The sequence below is a fragment of the Silurus meridionalis genome, chromosome 29, assembly GCF_014805685.1.
Source record: "Silurus meridionalis isolate SWU-2019-XX chromosome 29, ASM1480568v1, whole genome shotgun sequence".
Taxonomy (NCBI): Eukaryota; Metazoa; Chordata; class Actinopteri; order Siluriformes; family Siluridae; genus Silurus; species Silurus meridionalis.
Genome location: NC_060912.1, coordinates 5,539,335 through 5,552,257, shown reverse-complemented (window position 1 = coordinate 5,552,257; position 12,923 = coordinate 5,539,335). Strand labels below are relative to the sequence as shown.

Here is a 12,923-nt window from a genome sequence, read left to right as displayed (position 1 = left end):
TTTGGAATTGGGTTTGTAATTATAATGATGAATGATAATGATTTACCTTATTTTATACCCTATTGCTGACTTTTTTATTTATTTGATGACTTGTTAATAGGCCATTGCATTAATCTAGATTATCCACAATCTATTCTCACTTATTTTTTTAACCCCCAATGACACCATGACATCTGTATAGATAAATACAGTCTGTCCACATGTACAGTAAAGGCATTTCAAAATGATGATCAATAAGCTTCATTCCCAAGACATCAGAATGATGAGGTCTGCTGGAAGTTCCACTCGAGAAATACACCCCCATCTAAAATGTATTGGTGTAAATGCAACCTTGAGCATCATCAGAAGACATTACAAAGAACTTATCACACAAACGCAATCCTTGCAAAATTGCTCATTAGGTTATTACACTGATCACAAATTGTACATCATGTGTTTGGTATGCTTTAAATGTCAAATGTTTAGTTTATGTTTTGCACTTGTTTTTAAAGGGATGTTGCTGCAGCCATAGAAGACATCACTACCCAGAATGATGAAATGGCTGCAAACTCTGTTTTTGTGTGACAAAGTAGTAGGCATCAGTGAAAGATAAATTCGGAGGATCAGGCAAAAACTTGGTTGGAGGTATAGGAAAACTCATCATTGTCCCATGATCCAAGACATAAATAAATCAATAAATAAATAATTCTCCAACTCCAACAAGCTCAAAAATGGATCAATGAAAAGAAGATTATTTTTTTGCCACAATGCTATTTTATAAAACAGGAAGACAAGTGTTCAAACCCAAGTCAAGTGAAAGTTCATGTTTGGGGAGCTATTTCCGGACTCGGACTAGGTCTGACCGCCATCTTTGAAGGTATAATTGACAGGTCTTTCTTCAAAGTCACTATTATAAGAGAAACTGCTGCTCCCTACATTAGGGAAAACTTTGGAGTTCATTACCGTTTTTTTCCAGGACAATGATCCAAAACACAGCTGCAAGAAAATGTATTGCTTCAGAGGGTATTAACTGGTTGAAGACTCCAGCCGAATCCCCTGACATGAATCCTATTGAGATGGTGTGGCATGCTCCAAAATACTACATTCCAAAAGTAGCAAAACCAGCTACAAACTCTGATTTAATTGCTGCTAATAATACATTCTGGTTTGAGGAACTTACAGAAGTGACATGCAACAAATACATAAATATGCTGTTTAAAGTTCTTTCAGTTGTGGTAAAGAATCAGGGTGGACACACTGGAATGTAATAGCTAAAAACAGAAGTGTAATGCGACAGAAAGAAGAAAAACTGTAGTCACAGTACATGTATGACATGTCATTTAAAAAATAAAAGCATTAACATTTTGTGATATTTTTGTGTTTATTATATTAATTCACCACCAGCAAAAACAGTTTGTTAAATTACACTTCACACCTAGTTCTGAAAAGAGATCAACTCAAACACACTGTAAACTGTCCCTTTTAGTCCAGTATACAAACATACTGTAGCCTATATTTCAGCATAGTGTGTAAAAATCAGGTCTCTGAACCAGTTCAAAGAATGAAAATCAGAAACACAAAAAAAAAAAACGGAAACAAAATTAAACCGTTTTCAGAATGTTCATAATGCAGAAGGAACAGAAATGTTAAAATAATAATTCTGTTTGGAATGAACCGATTGTACATTTAAATGGCAAACGAACAAGGCTTTTCCTTTGTATTTCTTCTCTAACATTAGTTATATATAAAATAAATTAGAATTAGAATCATCTTTATTGTCAAGTATCATGGGTCAAGAAATTTGTCATGGTGTGCTGGTGCTTTAAAAATATGAAAGCTATAAAAAAAAATAATAATAAAAAAGATATTATAAATGAAGATGAAGACATTAACTTTACAGTTTCACAAGGTGTTAAAAACTTAATTATTACAGGTCAGGAATGTGTCTGAAGCCATTCTTGTTTCTCTAACTCTTGTTTTTTTGGGAAAAGGGATGATAGTTACGGAAGCGCATTGTATTCACAAAGAAAAATAAATTCAGCCAGGATCTCATAATTATGACTTAGTATCTCATAATTATGACATCCTTATCTCATAATTATGACTTACTAACTCATAATTATGACTTATTATCTCATAATTATAAGATCCTTATCTCATAATTATCACTTAGTATCTCATAATTATGAGATAAGTTGGATAACACCGGATCTGACGTTACTGCATTTTTTGCTCAGAAGCGCCGCATTGCGCAACAATGGAGATGTAGAAGCTATCATATGGTTTAGCTTGATGACTGTATATGTTAGTGTTAAGATTGTTCACAGTCCTGTTATCTGTTTAGTGTCTATAGGGTCTTTACGATGTGAGTATGTAAGGTATACAGGAAGTCTTTATCTGGGCTCACACATCTCCGGTTATTGTCTTCTTACCCAATCAGGAACAGTTTTAGCTCAGGTATTTTTCCCAGTGTGTGTATATATACTTGTTTGTTATCTGCATTAAATTAAAGAAAAACATATGTGCCATTCTGTGTGCTGTGTGATTCTTCTGTGATCAGAAAAGGCACCATGACAAACAAACAAACAAACAAACAAACTTTTATCAAGTGGACAGTCAGAACGTGTAACATATATTAGTAGTCAATGTTAAAATACAATAATAATAATAATAATAATAATAATAATAGTTATTGCCCCGTATCTGTTAACTGAAGCAAGACTTACCGTAGCTAAATTCATTATCAGGAGGGGCAGGTCAGTGAGGAAATGTCCAGTAGCTAATTAAACTAATATAATGTTAAGATTTTTATTATGACCAAACAAAACTTAATTCTTGGAGAGTTTTTTCATGCGATCTGCGATGCTTGTGGTGTCTTTTCTGATCAGGGAAGAATCACACAGCACCCAGAATGGCACATATGTTTTTCTTTAATTTAATGCCACAGACTGCCCCAACTTATCTCATAATTATGAGATACTAAGTCATAATTATGAGATAAGGATCCCATAATTATGAGATACTAAGTCATAATTATGAGATCCTAGCTGTGAATTTTTTTTTCTTCGTGAATGCAATGCGCTTCCATAGATTGTGAAGGTTTTGAAGCAGGCTCGCACGTGGCATAACTCCAGTGAAGTGTTGAAGATATGTGTATACACTGGAGAAAGCTGATCAGCACAGTACTCTCTGTAGATAGAAAGAGTCATTGTTGTGTTGGATGGGGAGAGCAAGTGGGGTGTTAAGTTGTTCGGCTGTGTAGACGCCTCAGTCCCTGCTGTGGAGGGGGAGGTGAAGCTGACGGGTAGAAGTTGTTGTGTGAGGAGAAGTAAAATTTACAGTAATATTCACTAGTAATATACAGTTATATTACATTTACAGTAATATTTATACACCGATTATACAGTAATACACCGATGGCAAGCATGTAAAAACCATCAATAACTAAATCATTCATAATTTATCTCTATTTGTGCTGTACATACACAATATACTTAAAACTGTTGTCCTCACACGTTTATGAGCTCTATTGCTTGCTATCAATATGCACCTGTATATTATTGGCTTTAGTAAACATTATAAGTAAAAGTGAAATACGACTGACCTCTACTGGTAATGTACTTCGTGTGCCAGAGAACTTCACTACATGCCGTGTTTTGCCGCAGCAAGTCATAGGATCCGTTTTTCCCTGACATGTATTCTTAATGGCCTGTAGATTCTGTAGATTTCCCTTTTGACCCATAATAGGACATCGTGATGAGAAGGTGTTAAGCCTAGGATGGCGGATTGTACTCTGTATGCTCCTGATAGTAAATGGATATGGTTTATATCACTGTTTTACTGGTCGTCCCTGTAGAGACAACAACAGTACCACAGCCCAAGAGTGCCTGCAAGCCATAAATGCAATGTCTACAGAACCAAAAGCTATTGCCCCCCTAGAATCACGTCGCCAAAGATGTATGGCCCCCAGACTTTTATTAAAACCAACCCATCTCAATAGTGAACAAATATATATATATATATATATATATATATACACACATTGAACATAAAACTTTTGTCAAAGCAGTAAGTCCATTAACAGTGTTCAAGGCCATGACACTTGTAGTCCCTTTTCTGAATAATTTCTCTTGCTAAATTTTGCATCATTAACTGCTGTTCTACTTAGAAAATTACAATACATCAAAAATGAAACTGCCACAAGTCACATCATAAATATTTAATTTCCAATACAGATCTATTAACCAAGTTTTGTTGTGTTTGTTGTTTTTTTTACTTCTTTCTTTGCAGCATTTTGGCTCTGTAAAATTATTCACTGGAGAACTCAAATCCTAGTGGTCTAGTGGCTAGGATTTGGAGCTCTCACTGCTGCGGCCCGGGAAGGTAAATCCTTTTATCCCTGTTAGAATCTGGCTCACCTTGTCACGGTGTGGCGAAACAAAAGGCAGAAGCCGGAGTACAGCTCGCTCGGGTTTTAATGGCATGCGTGAGAGAGAGAGATACACACACGCACACACACACACGGCAGTCCTTAGGTTGAGAGAGATAGTCCGAGTAGCGCATTGGGAGGAGCGTAGCTGACCCGAGATGCACAGGGAGGAAGCGCAGCGATGCAGGATTCTGGAGTCCGGATGAAACGGATGAAAGAAGTCCCGTATGAAAACCAGAACGCCAAAACATGCCGTACGGGAAGTCCAACATAAACAATAACAAACAGGGAGTGAATGTGAGTGAGGGGTTTATGTAGGAACGGGGTGGAGTGATGATGAGCTTCAGGTGTGCCTCGTTAAACCTGGAGCTTCAGAGAGAGTGGAGGCATGAGTGATGATGAGCTCCAGGTGTGCGTGGTTAAACCTGGAGCTCTATGGAGAGTGAAGGCATAGAGAGCCACCAAAGGTGGTTCCCTGACACACCTTTTGGATAGATGCAATAATCTAACGTTAAAATATCTCCTTCAAGCCAGATTCGAACCAGCGACCTAAGGATGGCTACTAGCAAACCTCTACAGTCCTCCGCTCTACCAACTGAGCTATCGAAGGTGAAATGCATGCTGGTTTGTGTCGATGAGCTAGCAACTAGGACTGTTGACAAGCGTTTATTTCAATTAGGCTTTTGCAACCATTAGCACCAAGTGTTTAAAACCAACCCATCTCAATAGTGAACAAATAGATATAGATATATACATTGAACATAAAACTTTTCTGTCAAAGCAGTAAGTCCATTAACAGTGTTCAAGGCCATGACTTTTGTAGTCCCTTTTCTGAATAATTTCTTTTGCTAAATTTTGCATCATTGACTGCCGTTCTACTTAGAAAATTATTTTAAATACACCAAAAATGAAACTGCCGCAAGTAACATCAAATGTCCTCTGGTAACAATGCCCTGCATACATGCATAGCTATCCTTATCCTTAGCTCCACTTAGCATTTTACTTCTTATGCAATACAACTACATGTACTTCTTGCAACTTTATCTTTAACTAATCCTATCCATGTCCTGCTTCACCATCTCCACAACATCCAATCTTCTCTCTCATTTTGCTCATTCACCTGCTGCTCAAAGTTTTCCCTCCACCTTCTTAACACACTCTCCTCGCTAGTCAGCACATTTCCATCAGCATCCTTTATTGCTCTTTATTGCACATCCTTCCCAGCTCTGTTCCTCTGCCATCCAATTGGTACAAATAATTTTCTCCTTCCTTAACATCTTCTCATACAGCTCCTCATATGCCTTTTCCTTGGCTTTTGCTACATCCCTCTTCACCTGCTGCCGCATTTTCTTGTACTCCTGCCTGCTTTTCTCATCTCTCTGCCAATCCCAATCCTGTTTCACCAACTTTTTTTTTCTCATGCTTTCCTGTAATTCCTCATTCCACCACGTCTCTTTGTCTTCTTTTCTATTTCCAGGTGTCACACCAAGTACCTTTCTAGCTATCTCCCTTAATATTTCTGCAGTAGTTGCCCAATCATCCAGCACTTCTTTACCACCATTGAGCCCCTGTCTGACCTCTTCCCTTAACTTACACTACAGTCTTCTGCCTTTAATTTCCACCATTCTATTCTTCTTTCAGTCCTCACTCTCCTCCTCTTCTTTTTTACCTCCAAAGCCATCCTACAGACCACCATCCGATGCCGTATAGCTACACATAACATCACATGAAACGTGTCCCGAAGGGGTGTTTCCCCAGCAACTGCCCCGGTACAGTAAGCCGCGATAGCGGACACGTAAACCTTCAGGGTTGATGGAGTCAATATTGTGGCAAACTGTTCCTGCAGGAACTCCAGAACTAAACCAAACGTGCAGTTGACTGGGTCCAACTGGTGGTGCTCACACTACGTGGTGAACAGATGCCATTTAGCGACATACAACCTCCTTGTAAAGGAAGCTCTGGAATGGAGGATGGTTTCTACTACCTTAGTAGAGAGACCAGCTGCTAGGAACTGCACCCCCTCAGGTGCCACAGCCACAGCTTCCATAACTCTGGCTGAGGGTGAACCAGGGTTCCCCTGCTTGTAAGAGAAGATCCCTCCTGGGAGGAATTCCCAAGGAGGTCCCTCGAGGAGGGACAGCAGGTCTGTAACCCACGGTCTGCCTGGCCAACAAGGTGCCACAAGGAGGAGACACGCTCCCTGGACCATAGGAGGATCTGCTGCACCAGCATGTACAGGGGGCGAGACCGGAGACCTCCCTGGTGGTTGATGTACGAGACCACCGACATGTTGTCCATACGGACCAACACGTGGCAACCTCTTAGGAACTGTTCCAGTGCCAAGAACACGGCCATCATCTCCAGGCAGTTTATGTGCCATGAAAGATGTGACTTGTCCCATGATGTCAGCTCCCATGCATCTGTCCTTCTTTCCAAACTTCTAAGGCTCAAAGGGCTTGCCGCGAGACCTTGATGGTATGGAACGGATTGCCCTTTCGGGAGAACCCTCTGTCTCTGAGCCACCACTGGAGGGGTCTCAAATGGAGAGGACCAAGTGGGATCACACTGGACACTGCTGCCATGAGACCGAGCAGCCTCTGGAACTGCTTCACAGTAAGGGACTGGCCTGTTTTACTCTCTTGACTGCAGTGAGACAATTGTGCCTGCAACACAGTCGAGTCCCACACTATGCCAAAGAAGGTGGTTCTCTGTACTGGAGAAAGCACACTCTTCTCTGCAGTTAGTCCTAACTCCAATTCCTTCATGTGGGCGAGAACGACATCTCGATGCCGGATCGACAGAATCATTGATCGAGCTAATACCAACCAATCGTTGATTGACTATAGTATTGTCGTAAAATGCTGATGCCCTGAAGCCGTAGTGAAGCTAGAGCCGCATTCATGCACTTGGTGAAGATTGCTAGGCCGAACTGGAGGACCCGATATTGGTAAGTTTTGCCCCCAAAAGCAAACCTCAGAAGCCTCCTGTGAGTAGGAAGGATGGCTATGTGGAAATAGGCATCCCTTAGATCTATCGTGACAATGGTGGGACAACCCGTTGAACCAGGAAGGAGAGGACCCGAACTGAATCGAGTAGCCCCTCTCAACTGTGTGCAGAACCCACCGAGATATGTCTGGCAGGCCTTCCCAAGATTTTTTTCTTTGTTGCGTTCAGGAAACCGCTTCCGTTTCTTGAAAGCAAACACAGAGAGTATAAGGAGGAGCTTCTTCCCAAAGGCCATTCAGAGTTTAAACCAGGAAACACTCAGGATCTAAAACTGGTCCACTCTCTCAAACTTCACAATTTGTCTGCACAATTTTTTTGTTTGTTTTGTATTTTTGTATTTTTTGCACTATGACACTTTAATCACTTGAATCTCTGGACTGTCACTTTAACTCTGGACTTGCACAGCACGGTGCACTTTATACCTCACCATACCACACATGGTCACTTTAAGGACAATCACGTCAGTCACCTTAGATTTTACTGTTTACTGTCATACGCATTTTTTCACTTATATCTTAATATATTTTACACTTTTTATTTATCTACCTTCCTTTTTTTTCCTGTTTATTTTTCTCTTAATTCTATTTCCTCATGCCGGACCATTGTAAAAAGCATTTCACTGCATGTCGTACTCTGTGTGTATGTGTATGTGACAAATAATATTTGATTTGATTTGAAATTGTCAGCCCCAGCGCTAAATCCCTCATGCATCTCTCACAGCAGGTCAGCCTGGTATGCGTGCAACACACTTATCGTGTGGAGGCAACCCCCGGCCTGACCAGCCGCCATGTAAGCCCTACCTAATAGAGCCAAAGTGGCTTTTGTATTCAATCCCGGAGCGTTCAGCGATGCGGGCCGAGGCTGTGCCGCGGGACACAGGAAACGCTCATCCAGCTTGCTGAAAAAGCATTGCTTCCGCTTCTCATTGGGCCGAGCTATCTCTAGCTTAGCAGCGGCCTGCTTCACTACCTAGCACAGGCTGTGAGGAGTCCATGGGCTCACTAGCATCTGAAAATTCTCCCTCCTCAGAGGAAGAAATACGGTGCTCTACGTTACACGTGCCAGAAGATGGAACCGCCAAAGCGAGTGCTTTCCCTGGGAAATGGGAGCTCGGCCCAGCAGGAGAGGCTGAAGAGGACTCATCCATCTCCATCTCCGTCTCAGCGAGAGCGGGACCTGAGCCACGAGGAAGAGCGCTCTCCTATGAGCGCATAGGCACAGTTTACTCCTCGAGAGTCGACTAAGCATGCTCCTAATCTAGGCAAACAACACATTGCTTGCATGTATTCCCCCCCTGAATGAAACGGGCAAAAGAAACACGCAGTCGGAATTCTGCTTGCATTTAAAGCTCATGGTTGCACAGATTCACACACAAAGCACTCACCTGAACAGAAAGAAGCTAATGTCGCTACCATTGCTCACCCATTTTGTAGCTTCCTGGTTTACTCGCGTAACTGCAATAAATTCTATTTTGCTCTGACTGTCCATGCTTTCTTGAAGTCTTTGTAAAAAGGATTATTTTGACGCTATTGATATTAAGGTCCAGGCTGATGTCAGGAAACGGCCTATAAAAATTTTCCAAAACGTTGCAAAAAATAATAATTAAAACCACAACAACAAAAACATGGTTAGTAGAACGTATTGGACGTAATTTTAACGTTTATTGTATTTAAAATAATTTTCTGAGAAGAATGGCAGACAAGGTTTTGGCAAGAAAAATTTACCAAAATAGGGACTCCAAGCCTCATGTCCTCAAACTCTGTTAATAGATTTGATAAAAATATAACATGTATTTGTACAGTATCTTACTAAAGTGAGTACACCCCTCACATTTCAGCAACCAGTTTAGTAAGTCTTCTCAAGGAAGAAGACCCCAGCTCCGACCCCAGCTCCTAGCATCACAGGTATATAAACGAAGAAAGAATTTTACTGTACAAAAAAGTACATGTGACAAGTATAAAGCATCTTTCTTTCTTTCTTTCTTTCTTTCTTTCTTTCTTTCTTTCTTTCTTTCTTTCTTTCTTTCTTTCTTTCTTTCTTTCTTTCTGTCATAGTTCACATCTACTCACTGATAATGATCTGTCAAATAAGAACTGAGCCAAAAGAGGGCAATTTTTTTAATTACAACAAGATTTTCTAGTCAATCAATGACAATGGTATAATTAGTGGTGACAAAATATGTAGTTCAAGCAACACCAGCAAAGAGACATAACCCTGATCAAGTTAGTAGTAGACCATTTACTACTTTAACCAGCATGTTATGTACTGTATATTGCTATGATGGTGCCATGACTTATATATTTCATATTTCATTTTATTCCTTTGTAGATATAAGCATACCTGCTGTTTGATATTAGCCTAAAGTTGGAATTAGAAAAATAACCAGAACTAAGAAAAGAAAAGTCTTCTTTTGAGTATTTTTTCGATTTTATTTAGACTATGCACTACAGTTTCAGACTGCATTTACAAAACCAGAAGCCATCTCAAGTTGAGAAAATGCATTCATTGAAAATTGGAACTGGATCACGAGTAGCCTTGCTGAAGCAAGAGGCAGTACTGGTCTTTGCTGCCTACTTTTAAGTACCTGTAAAGAAATACATAGCTTTCTTCATTGCCTTTGGAGGACCACATTGATAATAGCAAAATAAAGAAAATATTCAAATGAAGAAACACTGGTAACACATTTTACCCAACCAATTGGTGTTGAATCTACTGTCCATAAGTGTATTGTTTTAAGAGAACATACAAAGAAAAAGGAAAAATATGTTTATTGTAACCACCAGTTCAAAGAAACTATTGTCAATGCATAATATTAAGACTCTACACACATGCACATGCCTTCTACACCTGATTAAGTACCCACTATAAATAGCACATTCAAATCAGTGACAAGTATTGCTGAGTGCAGCATTGTTTCCTGGCATTACAAACCTTGCTCATTTAAAGTGCTTTTTAAATTCCTCAAATTTAAGTTTCTTAATCCATATGTTTATAAAGATTAACCACATTTATACAATATAATGAACCATATATTTATTAATATGATATGTATTATCTTCACCCTATAGCCTGGACATTTCCTTTCCAGACCACCAGAGGGAATCCTCTTTTTCATTTACTGCATGGTTTTCATTCCCATATACTAATGTGAACACTGGTATGAAGCTTTAGTGTTGCCTGCAGAATGTGAGTTCTGAATAGGGCTGTCAGAGGTTATGATAGGATATGTTGCGATACATTGCGATACTGTAAGCAAGTTTATATATTGGGATATTTCTTTTTTTTTTAGGAATAGTATATAATTTTAGGAAAGCTGCCATTAGGAACACAGCACCATATGCAGAAAAAATATATATATTTAAGCAGAACTCCGTGGTATCTACATTTACACTCATTACATTAACCATAACCCCTTAAACCTACCCATACCATGAAACCTGTGCCAGCCTTACCTGTTTCACACCTCTGTGGCATAAAATGGTTTGCAATCCATAAACACAATAAGTATCAGTGCAACAAACATGGTAATTATTTAGAATTTTTTTTTTTTTTTTTGTGGAGATGCTTATGCTAGTACTTCCGGTCACTGCTCAAGTTCAGAGATTAGAAGATTTCTATCTATCTAGCAATCATGATATAAACTCAAAAAGAAACAACTGCAATGAATCTTGTACTATTTTTATTTAATGTATTGATATTGCATTTTTGAGAATCAAAACTCCTGTGTATCAATACTTTCTTCACCCCTAGTCCTGAACAATTTAATTTGTTAATTTGCATCTTGTGACTGTTTGGATATTATTTAGGATCTGGTCAGATACCAATTGTGTTTGTGATCTCTGCAATAACTTTTGTCTTTTTTCATATGCATCATTTTTCCTCATCTCCTTTTAGTTTAACAGTTTAGCTGCAAAGATAGGCAAAGATCAAAATGCTACAATATTTAGCTTGTAATTGTTTTAACCATAAATCATTTTTCTGGTTAAACAAATTAACCCTTGTTTCCCTACATTTACTTTCACCTATTCTGCAGTAAGCCAACTTAGGAAAAGCTACAAACAATGAAACCGACTTTAGTTGGATTTTTGTTTACAAAGGTAATGATATTGATGTAAAATTCAAATGTCTAAGTGTACAACATTTCCCCAAAATATCTTTTGATGCAACTCAAGAGCATAAACTAATTGGTGTCAGAGATTTATCATGATCGACAGATTTGTTTAATTCTTGCTATTTTTCTGATTGACGATGTGTTGTTCAGACTACTGAAAAGCTTAATATTCATACTTTCCAATGTGTGTATTTAAATACACCGACCAGGCATAACATTATGACCTTGTAACATTATGTCCAGTGAGTGATTAGTGGGTGGGATTTATTAGTCAGCAAGCGAACATTTTGTCCTCAAAGATAATGTGTTAAAAGCAGGAGAAATAGGCAAGCGTAAGGATATGAGCGAGTGTCAGGGTGCGAGTGAAACAGGAGGCGGACGGCGGAATACAGCTCGCTCAGGTTTAATGATAAGATGAGGGAGAGAGATACACACGAGCACACTCACACACGCACGCACACACGCTCACACGCGCACACGGACTCACGTGCACACACACGGCAGTCCTTAGGTTGAAAGAGTTGAGGCGGGTTGAGGCGGGTCTGTCCAGGGTCGAAAGGGACTTGGTCAGAACCGTTGCGGAACCGGAGAAGGCCGGGAAGGACCTGAGGCGGGGCGACAGCCCAGGCGGAGCGCAGGAACCGGACGATGCCCATCCCGAAGACACAGGACGGAACCACTCTTCCAGCGGAGGTCCGAAACGGCGCGTAGCTCATCGCGGAGGCCAGAAATGGAGCGAAACCACCGACGAAGATTGGAGCCAGGACGAAGGCCGGAGACGGAGAAACGGTTCCAGCAGCGACCGGGGACGGAGGGACATCTTCAGCGGAGACGCCTGCAGCGGAGTCCCAAGGCTGAGCGACCTCCACGGCAGAGACCTGAGACCGAGTGATGCCCTCGGCAGCGATCAGGGCCTGATTGACGCCCACTGGGTAGGTCTGGATCAGAGCTACGTCCGTAGCAGAGATCGGAGTACGAGTGATGCACTCGGTGGAGACCGGGAGCAGAAAAACGTCCCCGGCAGTGTCCAGAGGCCGAGTGACACCCACGGCCGACACAATATTAGGCAGGTGGTCATAAAGTTATGCCTGGTCGGTGTATAAATAGAAAAAGTTTAATATATGTATATATAAAATGCATATATAAGGAATTTGGGAACCAAAAAGGATCATTCATACAGAACCAACAAGAAAATTACATTTGTGTACTTACCATTCACTAGAGTAAACTCTAGAGAATATTGTGTGTGAAAATCACATGCATACATGGACATCATCAACATCGTCTTCATCATCAAAAAGCAATTTCCAGAAAACAGCATAACAACAGTTTGCAGCCAATAAGGGTGTTTCAGTACTTCTTACTGTCCTTTAGTTTCTTTGGTAGATTTATAACTTA

The 12,923-nt window shown here is 40.2% G+C and overlaps 1 non-coding gene and 1 pseudogene across 1 annotated transcript; one reads left to right on the top strand and one right to left on the bottom strand.

The window, feature by feature from the left end:
* Positions 1-223: 223 nt before the first annotated feature.
* On the top strand, positions 224-1,247 carry LOC124381829 (annotated as a pseudogene).
* Positions 1,248-4,929: 3,682 nt separating this feature from the next.
* Positions 4,930-5,018, bottom strand: trnay-gua. Its single transcript is given in 2 exon segments — positions 4,930-4,965; positions 4,982-5,018. It is a non-coding gene; the product is annotated as a tRNA-Tyr (tRNA).
* Positions 5,019-12,923: the final 7,905 nt, after the last annotated feature.